General features: G+C 44.3%; 1 long non-coding RNA gene across 2 annotated transcripts; it reads right to left on the reverse strand.

Annotated features, from left to right (window-relative positions):
- Positions 1 to 1,391: 1,391 nt before the first annotated feature.
- Positions 1,392 to 3,386, reverse strand: LOC141277880 (uncharacterized). Of its 2 annotated transcripts, none has more exons than XR_012329749.1 (3): positions 3,215 to 3,386; positions 2,119 to 2,235; positions 1,392 to 1,649 (listed from the first exon to the last, which is right to left on the reverse strand). It is a non-coding gene; the product is annotated as an uncharacterized lncRNA (long non-coding RNA). The 2 variants fall into 2 exon arrangements; XR_012329750.1 differs by having other exon boundaries at positions 2,119 to 2,180; positions 3,215 to 3,385.
- Between the last annotated feature and the right edge of the window lie 12,768 nt (positions 3,387 to 16,154).

The raw sequence follows: 16,154 nt of genomic DNA on the forward strand, positions 1-16,154 counted from the left end.
GACGTCTCCCACCCTCTCCTCCGTCAGGTCACCCATGACCAAATCTTGATGGTTGGAGGACTTCTGGGGTCGTGGCACGCGGCCACGGGGCCATCTGGACACCCACCAGCGCAGGTATCAGATAGGGACTTCTTTGCTGGTCCTGGGGTTTTCAGATTGTATTTTTCAAATTTGTCAAAGCAATACCTTCCTGGGAGCAGGGGAGGGAAATATTCAGGTCTATTTACCAGTCCAGGCACTTGGGCCCATCCCCTCTCATTCATTCCTGGACTAACAGTCATGTTCCTCAGCAAGGCAGACGCCTAACCAGGCTTTGAGACCTTGATTATTTGTCGGTGAAAATAATTAAAGACGTGACGTTGCATCCTGCTGTTTCATTTACAATGTGGTTTTTCCAGGATCACTGCATAAACCCTCACAGCCATCCTGCCCCATAAGCGGTGTCATTACCCCCTTTATATACGAGGAGACGGAGGCTCAGAAAAGCTGAGTAACACCTCAGGTCACGGGACGGGGTGGCAGGGGCCTTGGGTTCAACCCCCAGGTCTTCTTTTGGTACCCCTGGGCCACTCTCTTCAACTCTAGGAGCTCCAACTCTTTGAAAACAAGAATCATCTTGTTTTTAGATCCAACCACATCCCACAACTGAAGAACCCACGAGGTAGCACAATCATTCCGGTTTTTTGGTCCTCATTGGAGCAAATGTGGGTGCAGTTAATAATATAAGAGCCAGCACTTAACAGGCCCCCAGGGCTAACTGACCACACTAGAGCGAGTGTAACACAGGTCCAGTCTGAAAATGTATTTGTAGGTTTTGCCTACACCAACGGCCAAAAAAAAAAATCAATTCTATCTTATTGTTTATTATGGAAACATGGCAGCCATGTAAAACAACAATAGGAAGACAGGCAGAGGCAGTGAATTTGTTTAAATAGAATTGAAGATCCACTGCCTGCTTGGAAACAAAAGACTTCCGAGCAAAATGATCTATAAATAAAAGAGGAATAACTACCATGTGTTATAAATGATGCCTTTCCTGCCCTGTGTATCATAAAATGCTTCCTGGAATCTTACAAAATGCAGCCTGGCAGGAATGTAATGAAGAGGAGAATGGCCAGAATCAGAGGAACGTGTGGAGGCCTGTGTGGCCACTGGAAAGCAGCCAGGCTCCTGGCCTTGTGATGGTTTGTGATCCTTAATAAACAGCGTGGCAATAAACCCAGTTAGAATGTAATCCGTGTGGCAGGACCGAAATTAGTAGCATACCATCTATCACCGCTGATTTCATCTCACTGAGAATGAGCGGGGAGAAGACTTTCTGACATGAGAATGAATTTTTATGAACCACGCACATTTCCTGACATTTTAAGGGGAGAAAAAGATGTACCATGCAATGCAACATATTTATTTAAGGAGTAAATGCCTGAATTTTTCAGCAAGATGGATCTGAATGAGCGAAGGCTGGAACACGTGGGCCATAAATATGACGAGCAGCTGGGTGTCCATAATCAGAACCCCCATCACCCAGTAATCAGAGCACGCACCACCGCCAGTGGTGAGATCAGAAAGAGGAACCTTGCACATAGAACCCGGGACTCGCCTTTGTCCACGTTTGATGGATTTCCTGATAATTCACGTTAAGACTCAGCCTGTCCAAGAAAGCAGAGAAGAAAAGGAAAAGGGCTTTACTTGTCACATTTCAATAAAGACAAATGATTCAGAGGTCACAAAACTGGCAGAAACGGGAAATGAGAAAGGTGCTCCGTGAATTACTGGGGGGACCTCTTTTGAGTACCTCTTAACTGACTGTATTCTCAATATATTCCCCCATTCATTTGGTTTACTTTTTAAAATGATATAACAAATGCAGAATTACTCAGGAGAGTGCTGTCTACTTGAAATACAAGCAAGTACATTGGGAATTTTTAATTTTCTAAAGCACTTTGAAAAATAAAAGAAACCAATGAAAGTAATTTTAATAATACATTCTATGTGACCTGATGTATCTGAAGTCGTATTTCAATAAGTCATTGACACAAAAAAATATTGATGAGGTCATTATACTCTTTTCATCATACCAAGCCATCAAATCCGGTGTGTTTTCCACCACACGCTCACCTCAAGTCGGATGGGCCACATTCCGAGTGTTCCGTGGTCACACGTGGCCGGGGGCTGCCATCCTGTACAGCAGAGAATTCAAATCTCTGTCTAACCGGGTTCCAGAAATCAGATGTTCTGAATAGAATTTTATTATAAAATGTAGTCTATGCTACAAAATTATTTTCTTGGCGATTAAGATGAAAGAGCAATTTTGTGGGATGGGGGCATTATTTTAAGTCAAACACAAGTATATTTGACATGTATATTTAAAAAGACATTTCTTAATGCTAAATGTTTTGATTGGATGATCTCCTATAGATCAAATAAGAGTCGTAGTTCTCAACATTTAGGAGTTTGGGAAGAGTTAGAGGATTATTAGTGGAATAATTCCAATCTGCTTTTAACAAAACATAGTTTTTTAAAAAGCTGAAATTCATAATATTAATAATAACAACAACAAGCTAGTGAATATAACAAAACAGAAGCATACTCACAGATACAGAGAACAGACTAGTGGGTACCAGCGGAGAGGGGTAAGATAGGGGTAGGGGATTAAGAGGTACAAACTACTATGTATAAAGTAAATAAGCTACAAAGATCTATTGTACAGTACAGGGAAATATTTCATAATAACTTGAAATGGAGTATACTCTTTAAAAATTGTGAATCACTCTGTTGTACACCTGACACATATAATACTGTACATCAGCTATACTTCAATAAAAAAAATAAAGTCTAAAAAATAGAAATAACCACAGCACCACCAAGCGGACCCTAGACGCCAGATCCCACGGTCATATAGTCCTCAGAACTCTATGAAATAAGTACTATTATTAACTTCATTTTAAAATTAAAAAAAAAATCCTTGGGGGCTTCCCTGGTGGCGCAGTGGTTGAGAGTCCGCCTGCCGATGCAGGGGACACTGGTTCGTGCCCCGGTCTGGGAAGATCCCACATGCCGCGGAGCGGCTGGGCCCGTGAACCATGGCTGCTGAGCCTGCGCGTCTGGAGCCTGTGCTCTGCAACGGGAGAGGCCACAACAGTGAGAGGCCCGCGTACCGCAAAAAACAAAACGAAACAAAACAAAAAACCTTGGGGCTTAGAGAAATAAGTACCTTGCTTAAGGTCGCAGAGCAGGAAGAGTGCTGAGCTCGCCCACTGCCCCTCCCACTCCCACAGGGGCCCTGGACATGGGGGACCAGGTCCACCTCTCAGGAGGTGCCCGACCCCTCTGGTGGCCACGTGGAAGTCTCCTCCCTCCGACATCCTAGAGGCTGTGCACTTGGGAGGGTGTGATTCCAGGTCACCCGTGTGTCCCAAGAGCCTCAGAGGGAAGCATTTTCCTGGCAGAACAAAGAATACAAGAAAAGTGGAAAGGAAACGAAACCCCTAAGAATCACTTTTGACCAACTTACTAAATGTTTAGAATGGTGTTCAGGAACCAAAACCAAATGCTGCGATTTGAACCTGTCATTTGGGACCATCGTGGTGAGAGTGGGTTTGTTCCCTGAATCTCTTTGTTCCCTGGATGCACAAAGCAGGAATCAGGAATGTTTAAGAAGGTTGCTAAGAAGAGGGAAGACGATGTAGGGGAGAGAGGACAGGGAGGAAGGGAGAGGGGAAAAAGGAGAGAAAAATGGAAGGAAACACAAAAAAAGGGCAGAATCACAGAGAAGCTCTGGGGTTTGTGTTTGCTTTTTTCCTTCTTGCGGGAGATTTAAGGAAGCTTAGCCTAGTCAGGTGCTTCCCTCTCGTGTCTGAAGTGCAGAATGCAGATGTCATGCTCTGAAAAAAACAGTCATAAATTCAGAGACTTCAGCCTGATCTGCACAGAACTGGGTTCTTTCTCCATCCTGTGCTCTGAGCTCAGCCCCTGGAGAGCCAGGCCAGGTTCTGCTCCTTCCCTGAACCAAGGAATCCCCATTGCTTCTAAAACTGATCAAAACAAATTAGCTTTAAAGATACTTGAATGCAGAATCCCTCTAGACTTTTCAAAATTTCTCAGTTGTTTGTAGTCATTTCCACACCTGTGATTCAACCATGTGTGTTAGTTACTTGTTTTTAAAATATATTCAAGTAAACCTTCCTGGAAACATATACAAGTAAACCTTCCTGGAAACACATCTCACACGTTCTTTCTGATCTCATGGTTCATGGGTTTACCTACTATTTAGTGAGATGAGGACATTTTCTACTATTCAGTGAAATTAGGACTTATCTAATATTTAGTAAAATTGTGAAATTATGAATTACCTAATCTTTAGCTAAATTTTGAAATGATATCAATACAGAAGGCACCAACTTGGCAACAAGTAATAATATTCATTGGCCAAGGCACCACCCGTGGGTGCTGGGCGAGCCACGGGCATCGGCCAGCGGAGGGTGGGCTCTGACTGGGGCAGCCCATGGGACAGGCAGAGTCTGGGAAGAGAAGGTCCCCTGGGATGTGTCTGCACTGCTTACTCCCCTCCCCAGTCATAAGGTCTAAAGGGAAGCTGGCTATTACCAACGTGTTAACCTACCATTTCCCATGACCTTACTCGATGTGAATGTTCAGGAAATAGTAATTTGAATAATAATGTTAATAACCCTGAACCCTCTTACTGAGTAATGGGCTACACATCAGCTGGAGACTCTCTTTTCCAAGATAGAAATAGAGGCTGGAGACAAGATTGTTAATCACTGTGTCTCGTGTCTACTGAACTCGTCAGAGTGTCAAGAGGATCCGCAAAATATTACAGTTGAACCTCCTCTTTAAAAAAAAAAAAAAGTGATAGATGTTCTGAATTCCAGTGAGCGGAAGCTAACAAAATAACTGGCTTTTGCCAGTTCTCCGTACCAATCATTCACAGGCTCATGATTCTACGAGCTCTTAGTTGCCGTGAGGTCGTAGCTGAGGAACTGTTTTCACAAGGCCCTTAGCTTGTGTACACCCTATGTCTACATGTTTGTATGATGAAGATGGTTTTCAAATATTTGAGAATCCAGTTGAAGAAAGACTCCGAGAGACATTTAATGAACTTTAAGTTTTGCCCGTCATACATAAATAATAACTCCTATTATTATTATTATTATTTTCGCAGTACGCAGGCCTCTCACTGCTGTGGCCTCTCCCGTTGCGGAGCACAGGCTCCGGATGCGCAGGCTCAGTGGCCATGGCTCACGGGCCCAGCCGCTACGCGGCACGTGGGATCTTCCCGGACCGGGGCATGAACCAGTGTCCCCTGCATCGGCAGGCGGACTCTCAACCACTGCGCCACCAGGGAAGCCCTCCCATTATTTTTTAAAGCAACTTGGGAATAAGGATGGGAAATTTTAATCCTAGGACTTTACTATTTATTGCTGTGTCATTTCACCGCATCTCCTGATGTTGGCCAACCCGAAGCGATGCTTGTATTGTGGGACATAGGCGTGGAATGAAGGCATTTCTTTTCACTTTTTCATCAGGAGGGAGGACCTGGGCATCTGTACAGTCCTTGCCCCCAGGGAGCAGGTCACAGGCTCTCTTTCATTGGGGGTGGCCTGGGAGGCCCCTGCAGGGCAAGGAGATTGGTCTCCTGGTGACCCCTCCTCGTGCTCTGGCTGCAGGCCTTGTAGCCACACCACCCACTGCCCTTCCTGGACCCCCAGCAGGCCAGATCCGATCTGGTCAGATCGGGGGGCCTTCTCAGCCTCCAAAACTCCTGTGGACTCCTCACAATAACTCTATATCCACCTCCTACTGGTCTGTTTCTCCTGCTCCCACCCTACCCCCTCCCTCGCCCTCCTCCCGGACCCCTGCCTGCCCTGCCCCAGCCCCTTCTTGGAGTAAGAGGCTCACAGGAAGCCCTAATGTTGGAAAACTGAGCCACTCTCTGAATGCCCACATTCCCTTTTCTCTCCTCCGACTGGTTTCACATCTAATATTTAATTTGCCCTGTGTTCACCCCCCTGTAAAAACGAGTCATGTCACAATAATAAAAAATAAAACCAGTAGTAACAGTTAAAAATGAAATGACCATAATAATGAAATCTCTACATTATCAGTCATTATTGCTAGGCCTTAATGGTACCTGAAGTCGGAAAACAGAAAACACATTATTACAGGTTTTTACATCTTTGCCAAGATGAAACTTTTTAAAAATATTGTCGAAGTACTGGTTTCCTGTGTTTAAATACTTCGAGTGTTCCTTGAAAGGGAACTGAAATAGGAAAAGGGTAGCAGAAGAGGAGGAAGCTCATGTGACCTTGTAAGGTAATAAATCAGCCCCCAGACACCCTCATATTTGTTTTCAGCCTTCAGTCTTGAAACAGATTTTTCCTCTCTGGCTCCCTTTTGGGGAATGTAAGCCACTCCTGGAAACCTCATGTTCCTGTGACTTCCTGGTTGCAATATTGCTTTTCCTCCTATTTTCTCCACAGGTTTTCATTCTCCTATGATTTTATTTTCTCCTTAGTTGTCCGGTGTCCTCTACCCCCTCCTGTGAAGTTCATCTGGACTTTCGAGGGTAAATCCCTTTGTATCAGAAAGACATACAGTTAGTGAAATGGAGTTCAGGTTTTCTACTTGCAGGGAGACCCTGAGCGCGACTAACTTCAGTTTCTTCCATGACTAACTGGGATGCAAAACAGGGAAAGGCTATCCCAGCCCCATCATTTTGTGAAGTGCACATGCCAAGGACAATTGTTTCCCTTCTGGATCGCAACCTTTGCTATCCCCTATCTTTGCCACCAAGTGAAGGCCACCTACGTAAGGATGAAGCAGAACTATCAGACTGAGGGGGCCCAGAGCTCTGACACATGTCAGCCCCAGATCAGCCGAGCTGCATCAGGACCGCCCTGGACTTCCTGGTCATGAGAGCCAAAAAAAATAAACACACAGCCACTACTACACTTTTATCGACCCAGTTCATGTTGTGTTTCTGCGATGCTCAATAAAGAGCCTTTACTAATACAGTGGCAAAGCCTCCTCAACCTTTCTAGTTTCCTTCCCAGCGTGTTTTGGATGGGGACAGGATACCTGTGTTTTACACACCCAAGAAATCAATCAATTGCACACGCAACTAAGTTAGTACACAGCAACACTCCTCATCGCGTTGCTTTAAAATGAACTACTTATGAAGATTTCAACCTACATTACAGAGGACAGCAAATGCTGTCTTAAGATATTTTAAATATCTTTACATATAGAATTAGCTTGCTTACTCTAAATGCTGCGTACACCACCTAAGGAATAGACTATGTGTAATGTTTTATTTAAAAAACTATAATATGTTATTTCAAGTCATTAAGAAAATGCCTAAATTGATCATTAACATCTGGGGTTTTTTAGATAGAATATCATTTCTTCTAGAATTCCATTGCCAAATTGGCTAACCTTAATATGCCTTGATATATATCTGGGGGGGGAGGGAGAGATTGCAAGGGAGACAGACAGAGAGAGAATGTCACAGAGAAATGCATCTTTATAAAGAGGATATGTGTTTTAATAGTATTTATAACAATGAACATAGGTAGGACATATTTACCATAAGGAAAATGTAATGTATACTGAACAATAATATCAAACATAAAAATGAGGCTCTCAATATTCTTTTAATTAGCCCATCTGTACACAGGTCACCATAACAAATCTCTGTTTGGAAGAATATCCCTCCATCACTTTCCTATGGGCTAAAAGAACGTTGTCAGATACACCTTTCCACTGGCCTTCTGATTTCCCAGAAGAAATCAGACACATTCTAGGGAGTGTAATCTCATTCTAGAAATTACATTTAAGAAAACACTAAGGTTTGCTTGAGACCACCAGTCTTCCAGCTGGCAGGGCGAGCCACTTCCATATAATGCATACTCACTGTGCCTTCTGAAACATATGGGCCTCTGAGTCAAAAGTGTTGCCTTGCAGGATCACAGAGGATTATTTCATACATCCTGCAGGTGCATTTCAGAGAGTAGAGGGGACCATTCATGAATTTCCCACCTGCGTATGAGGCTCTCCAGGGCTCCACTGCTGCCTGGCTTGCAGATATAGAAGCCACGTTGCAGTTTTGTGATTCCAGCACAGAACAGAGCTGTTTCTGCCCTGAAACAGGTTTCCATTCCTGAAGTACATCAAAAATCACAAGAAGCTCTTTAGAGTCTGTTCTGATAGACTTGTCGTTTTATCCTTTGCCCAAGAGAAGCTCTTTTGTATGTTGTGAATTTTATTTGTTAAATCTCTTGAGTGGTTTTGCCCTATCTTCTCTGTTAAAATAAACATAGTGGTATGGGACATTCTTCTGAAAGCTTACACTTTTATATACTTATAAGTTAAATGTTGCCTTATTTCCTGGTTCAGCTCAGAGCTAAGTAAACAGTTAGAACAATGTATATACTGTACTTGTTGCTGACTCATCCAGTAAATTCAATGACAAAAAGAGCTGAATTATAAATATTATAGAAAAAATTAAAAGGTGAACATTTAAGGAAATGCCAGAAAGACACAGTATTGAACCAGAACATATTACTACACATACCTCAGTCCCACTGAGTTTTTCTTTATACACATTTATAACACACTGGTTTTCCCTGTACAAAAGCTCTTTTATTTCTCAATAGCTGATTTTCTGAAAGTCTCTCCAATGGTCAGTATGTCCATCCACCTAAAGGGATTGCTCTGCTCTTCTGTCATTCACGAGGAATGTGCAATGGCGAGTCTAAATGATGGCCGAGACTAAATGTTTCATTTTTGTCAATTTATCTTATCAGGCCTTTTGTTCCCCCCAAAAAGACTAGTGTCACCTGTTTTGAATCTGATGAATCCATCTACATCTTCCCCCCTCCCCCTTGCCCCCACCCCTATTCTAAGGTGCCTTCTGAACCATGAGCAGCTAAGGAAGAGGTATGAATGGTGTTTCCGTCCACTTCAGTACTCTGATTAAAATAGTTCTACAGTGTCCCTAAATTTTTTAATCAGTTGCTAACATTTGAGAACCTAGAGATTTCACATTTTTTAAATCCTAATTTCTCATGAGAACTAGAAGTGGTCAAACTGGTACCCTGGTCATCTAGACTTGGATCTGCCCCCATTTCTCTCCCCGTATTCACAGCAAGACCCTGATAGCTCCATTTTCCCAAGCTGTAGAATTAAGGAATCAGTGGTCTCTGCAGATCCTCCAGCTCTAACTATGATTCCGTAAACCCATGTTGCTATACCTGAAAGCAGCTTTTCCCATGTGTGGTTGGAAAAATAAATATTTCATTGACTTAATTTAAAATAAACCTGTTTTTAAAATAAAGAAGTGAAAGCATGAAAGTAATAAAAATTTCTTGGCTCCTGTCCCCAAATCAAGAATATGTGTGTCAGATCACACATGACCTTTTGGGTCTGGCTTCTTTCCCTCGCTTTCATGTTTTCAAGGTTCATCCACACTGTAGCCTCTGTCAGTGCTTCATTGCTTTTTATGGCTGAATCATTCTCTGCTGTATGGATGGACCCATTGTGTTTATCCATTTGTCTGCTGATGGACATTTGGGTGATTTCCACTTTGGGGCTGCCGTGAATAAAGCTGCTATGAGCTCTCGTGTACAAGTTGCTGCGTGGACCTGTATCTTCACTTCTCCTGGGTATATACCTAGGGATGGAATTGCTAGGTCATGCGGTGATTTTGTTTACCATTTAAAGAGTCGCCAGAAACCTTCCCAGAATGACTGCACCACGTTAAGTGTCCAACAGTAACATATGAGGTTCAAGTTCATTTACCACATCCTCCCAACTCTTGATGTTATCTGTTTTTTGACTCTAGCCATTCGGGAAAGTATAAAGTTGTGTGTCACTATGGTTTTCATTTGCCTTTCCCTGAGGACTAATAATGTTAAGAATTTTTTCTTGTGCTTATTGGCCACTTGTGTATTTTTATGGCAAAATATCTGTTCAGATCCTGTTATTTGTCTTTTTATTATTGAGTTCTAAGTGTTCTTTATAATATACTCTAGATACAAGTCCCTTATCAGATATATATTTGAAAATATTTTCTCCTGTTCTGTGGGTTGTCTTTTCACTTTCTTGGTGTTCTCTGAAGCACGAGAGTTTTTACATTTGATCAAGTGTGATTTATTTATTTATTTTTCTTTTGTTGCTTATGCTTTTGGTGTCATATCTAAGAATTCTTGACCAAATCTAAGATCATGAAGATTTACCTCATGAGAGTCATACAGTTTTGCTCGTAGATTTAGGTCCTTGATCAATTTTGAGTTAATTTTTGTGTATAGTGTGAGGCAAGGGTGCACCTTCATTCTTTAACATGTGACAATCCAGTTGCACCAGCACCATTTGATGAAAAGACTATTCTTTCCGCATTGAGTGGTCTCACTGTGTAAGTGAAAATCTACTTATAGACCCTCAATTCTATTCCACTGATGAATCCTTGTGTCAATACTACAGTATTTTGATTACTATTGCTTTTAAGTATGTTTTAAAATTTGGAAATGTGAATACCTTAAATTTGTTTTTTTTCAGGATTGCTTTGGCTATTCTGGGTCCTTTGCAATTCCATATGAATTTTAGAATCATCTTGTCAGTTTCTACAGGTTAGACGGCTGGGAGCCTGATAGGGATTGCATTTAATCTGTAGATCATTTGGGGGAGTATTGCCATCTTAACAATTTTAAATATTTCAATCCATGAACATGGGATCTTTTTTCCATTTACAGGCAGACCTCAGGGATATTTCGGGTTTGGTTCCAGGCCACTGTAATAAAGCGAATATTGCAATAAAGCAAGTCATGCAAAATCTGGTTTCCTAGTGCATATAAAAGTCTAGTTTACACTAGATTATGGTCTATTAACAGTGCAATAGCATTATATCCAAAAAATGTATATACCTTAATTAAATAATATTTTATTGCTAAAAAATTCTAACCATCATCTGAGCCTTCAGCGAGTCATGGTAGTAACACTAAAGACCACTGATCACAGGTACCATAACAAATATAATTATAATGAAAACGTTTGAAACATTGTGAGAATGAGCAAAATGTGACACAGAGACATGAAGTGAGCAAAAACTGCTAGACTTGCTGTACTCAGAGTTGACACAAACCTTCAATGTGTAAAAAACATAATAAAGCAAAGCTTAATAAAATGAAATATGCCTGTATTTAGACTTTCTTTCAACAATGTTTTGTAGTTTCAAAGCATACATTTTGCACTTCTTTTGTTAAATTTATTCCTAATATTTTATTCTTTTTGTTACTATTGTGAGTGGCATTGTTTCCTTAATTTCATTTTCAGATTGTTCATTGCAAGTGCACAGAAACACAATTTATTTTAAATATTGACCTTCTATCCTGCAACCTAGTTGAACTCATTTATTACTTCTAACAATTTTTTAGTGAATTCTTTGGGATTTTCAATATACAGATCATTGATTTTCATTATTTTCTGTATTGAACAAACCTTTCTATTGTGTATACTGCTTGCCAGGCACTGGTTTAAGCCCTCTGCAAATATGAATTCACTTAATCCTCGGAATCAGCCTCTGACTGTTTCCATCCCCGTGGCAGATGGGGACGCGATCTCCTATCAACCTGAGATCAGGGCACAGGACCGTGAAGGTAATTTCAGCGCACCCTGTCCTTTGTCCTGTGCTCACCGGGCAGCACACCACGCTTCGTCTGCTGCAGTCACTCTGTCTGGGCTTGTCCCCCTTTGCTCCCCCTCCTGTCTTCTCAGGGTTGAAATGTCTGCTCTCTGGCACTGCAGTGTTCATCCTTCTCCAGGGAAACAGGCCCCTCACAGCCAGAGCCGTTTTCTGGGAGTTACCTCTACGCTACATCATTTCCCTCGGGGGTCAGAAATGGGCAGTTCCCCCCTGCCAGTGCCACCAAGCACCTGGGTTTGAGTCCCCAACGTGCCATGAAGTCCCTGTGTGACTTCAGAAAAGGGTCATAGGCTTTCCAAGGGCTGGAGGGTTGGGGGTTGGGAACCTCGGGGTCTAATTACAGCATGGTGACTATAGTTAACAATAGTGTATTGTATACTTGAAACTTGCTAAGAAAGTAGATCTTAAGTGTTCTCACCACAAAAAGAAAAAAAAAACGTAATTATGGAAGGTGACGAACATTAATGTGTGTTAATTAGCTTGATTGTGGTGATCATTTCACAGCACACGTGTGTATCAAACCATCACATCGTACACCTTAAATAGGCACAATTTTTATCTGTCAAAAATAAATAAGTAAATTTAAAAGACAAACAGTCAAACTCAGACACAGAGAGCAGGACAGTGGTTGCAGGTGAGGGGCCGTTGGATTGATGCTGTTCAACGTAAAGTTTCTATTATAAAGACAGGTCAGGTCCAGAGCCATGTGGCTCAGTATCCTGCCTGTGGAAAGGGGGTTTCTTTTCAACAAATAACTAAACTGAGTCTCAGGCTAAGTACAGTCAGTCCCCTACATATGAACTAGTTCCGTTTCAAGAGTGCGTTCGTAAGTTTGATTTGTTCACAAGTCCACCAAAGTTAGCCTACGTACCCAATTAACACAATCGGCTATATAGTACTGTACTGTAATAGGTTTATAATACTTTCACACAAATAATACATAAACAACAAACACAAAAAACAAAGAAAACACTTTTAATCTTACAGTACCGTACCTTGAAAAGTACAATAGTACAGTACAACAGCTGGCATACAGGGGCTGGCATCGAGTGAACAGGCAAGAAGAGTTACTGACTGGAGGTGGGGGATGGTAGAGCTGAAGGATAGTCAGCAACAGGAGACGGAGGGCGAGCTGCAATTTCACTCACTCCTGACGCTGATGACACAGGTTCTGGTTCCTTGCTGGATTCAATTCTACCTACCCTCTTGAAAAAACGATCCACTGATGTCTGGGTAGTAGCTCTTTCTTCCTCATCATAGATGACACGGTAGCACTGGATTGCATTCTGCAGGGCTGCTGCAGCCTTTGTGTACCGTGCTATGCTCGGGTCCTGTGCCTCAAACTAACAGTGCCTCCTCAAATAAAGAAAATCCCCTTGCCATTTCCTGCGTCGTGAATCTCTTCGGTTCTTCGATTACTTCTTCTTCCTCTTGTCTCTCTTCATCCTTTCTCAGGGCACGTTCTCATCTTTTTTTTTTTTTTCGGTACGCGGGCCTCTCACTGCCGTGGCCTCTCCCGTTGCAGAGCACAGGCTCCGGACGCGCAGGCTCAGCGGCCATGGCTCACGGGCCCAGCTGCTCCACAGCATGTGGGATCCTCCCCGACTGGGGCACAAACCCGTGTCCCCTGAATCAGCAGGCGGACTCTCAACCACTGCACCACCAGGGAAGCCCAATGTTCTCATCTTTGAAAGTTCACAACTTGAAGGTTCGTATGTAGGGGACTTACTGTAAGAAACTGGCAAAGATGACCCAGCTGGGACTTTGGTCCCCATGGTCGCTCTCAGCCAAGCTCAGTGCCCTGCTCCTTGTGAGGCCCAGACAGTCCACTCAGTGTCCTGGTCTGTCTGGACCTTCCCATGCGGCTTTGTGAGGTCAGATGGGTGAATGTGTGCAGTGGGTGGGAGGAGATCGCCTTGCCCGGCCAGCGCTCACCATGATTCACTCCACACAGCACATGTGTCATGTGTGAACCTGGCCAGTGAGAGGGGACCCTCAGAGCCCTGAAAGACCCAATCAGCTGAGACCCAGCCGGCCCCAGCTACCTGGGCTCAGGATGCAGGGATGCTGCCAGTCACAGAAGAGCCATCATCGCCTTGGACCAGGTTGAGGGGGTGGTGACAGGTCAGAGGATGGCCTGGTGACCCAGGGGAACTGTGCAATTTCCGGCAGTGGGCACCAGTGTCTGCTGTTCTCCACCCCAGGCAGTGCCAACCACTGCTCACAGATGGGACAGGTTTGCATTTCCATGACAATTTGTGGTGTTGGTCACGTTTGTTTCCTTGGAAAAAAGAACAATCTGTTGCTGGCACAGGATGCTGGTGCCCCTGGTTTGTGCCAACCCGAGGGATGCTATCAGCCGAGGAACCTGCCTGCTTTTGTCCCTCGTTCATTTGCATTGTCCTAACTAGCCCTTCGCGCTGGGCACAGCTGCCGGGGTCAGAGGCTGAGACGTGGGTGTCCTCCAGCTGAGGACGGAGACTAATCAGACCAGGGGCTGTGCACGCGTCGCCCAGCACCATGCTGCCTCTGGTGGTCTCTGTGCAAGTCTGCACATCCAAGAGATGGTCAGGGTGACACAAGGAAAACCACCCCAAGGTGTATTATTTATCCAACAACACCAAACACCAGAAGGAATCCACCACAGCATGTGATTCCTTGTGCTCCTGGAGTGACTTGGAATAAAAGGATTGAGGGGTTCGGAGTTTTCCTCCAAAGTTGCCTGCCCTCGAGGGTTAAAGGGCAAGGCTTGCATTAGTGCAAGACTTTCAAAAGTTGGCGTGGATTGTATGAACCGGTTGTAACCACCGATGCTACATGCTGAGTTTCATCCACATCGAGTCCGTGTGCTCACGGTGCACAGAGCCGGGGACCCAGAGGTAGCTCAGGCGTGTCCAGTGCTGCACGTGGTAGGCCCTGCTGGAAATCACTTCATTTAATGCGCGGGAGGCTCCCGATGACTTGGGCACTTGTGTTCTTCCCCCTTACCCACAGGTTGAGGGACACCAGGGCTGTGGAACCGGCAGGGGGCAGTGCCTGGATGCCGTTCAGGCTGCTATAGCAGAACACACAGACTGGGAGGCTTATAAAACAACAGACACGAATTTCTCACAGCTCTGGAGGCTGGATATCCAAGATCAAAGTGCTGGCAGATTCAGTGTCTTGTGAGGACCCACTTCCTGGTTCCTAGACGGCATCTTCTCGCCGTGCCCTCACCTGGAGGAAGGGATGAGGGGCTCTCTGGGGTCTCTTTATAAGGGCACTGATCCCATCATGGGGGCTCTACCCTCATGACCTCCTCACCTCCCAAAGGTCTCACCTCCTGACACCATCACCTTGGGGGTTAGGTTTCAGTACATGGATTTGGGGGAACTCATTTAGTCCATTGCACCTGGGTTCTCAACATCCTTGTGTGTGTTTGCATATAAACCTGCTTTTAATCTAGAAACATTGTCGATGTGCTCACGGTGCCTCTCCTCAGATGTGATGAACTAAAATGGATCAGCACCCCTCCACTCAGCTGTGGCCTCTGGGCTGCCCCGTCCTACCCAGCTCCCTGTGTGTCCTTGTCACACTGTGGGCCCGTATATTCAGGTGGCTGGGACAGAGGAAGAAAACTTTACCTTGTCATTAACTGCTGTACACTGAACGCTTGTGTCTCCCCAAAATTCATATGTTGAAACCTAACCCTGAAGGTGATGGTGTCAGGAAGTGGGGGCTTTGGGAGGTGATGAGGTCATGAGGGTGGAGCCCCCATGAATGAGGTTAGTGTCCTTATAAAAGAGACACCAGACAGCTCCCTCGCCCCTTTCAGCTTGTCTACCTCAGCTGGGGGCCCAAGATTTGAGTGTAGGATTGTAGACAAAGTAACCATATATTTTAAAAACTAAACAACGTGCAAGACAAAACAAAACAAAAATACTATACTAGGGCAGTGGTTCTCAAAGTGGACCCAAGGACCATGGAACAGGTTAGAGATGCAGGTTCTGGGCTGACCCAAACCCAGGGAACAGGAGTGTTGGGTGTGAGCCAGCAGTCATGTTGGAACAAGCCCCCAGCTGATGCCAGGGCTGTGAGAGCTGAGGACCCCCACCCTGGAGACAGGAGCGTGAGAAAGCTGTCAGTCCAGATCAAACCAGCTGTGATCCCAGGGGCAAGAGTGAAAGGCCCTGGCGAGAACTGAGCAGGAATTCCAGGAGCGAGTACAGAGAAAAGGTCCATGGGGACATTTTCGCAGTAGAGGTGGGGTCACCTGCTGAGCCCCTGCTGAAGCAACCACATGGCCAGCCAGTCTCCCTGAAGCTCCATGCACTGACGTGTCCACTCCCACCTTTCTCACCAGTCATGATGGCCTCCTCTCGCTTGGTACTGGAGCATCACGCTCAGTTTACCCTTAATATCATGATTCTCTCCGGTTCTCATCACTTCTGTGAGG

Source organism: Tursiops truncatus, chromosome 2 (genome assembly GCF_011762595.2).
Source record: "Tursiops truncatus isolate mTurTru1 chromosome 2, mTurTru1.mat.Y, whole genome shotgun sequence".
Classification (NCBI taxonomy): Eukaryota; Metazoa; Chordata; class Mammalia; order Artiodactyla; family Delphinidae; genus Tursiops; species Tursiops truncatus.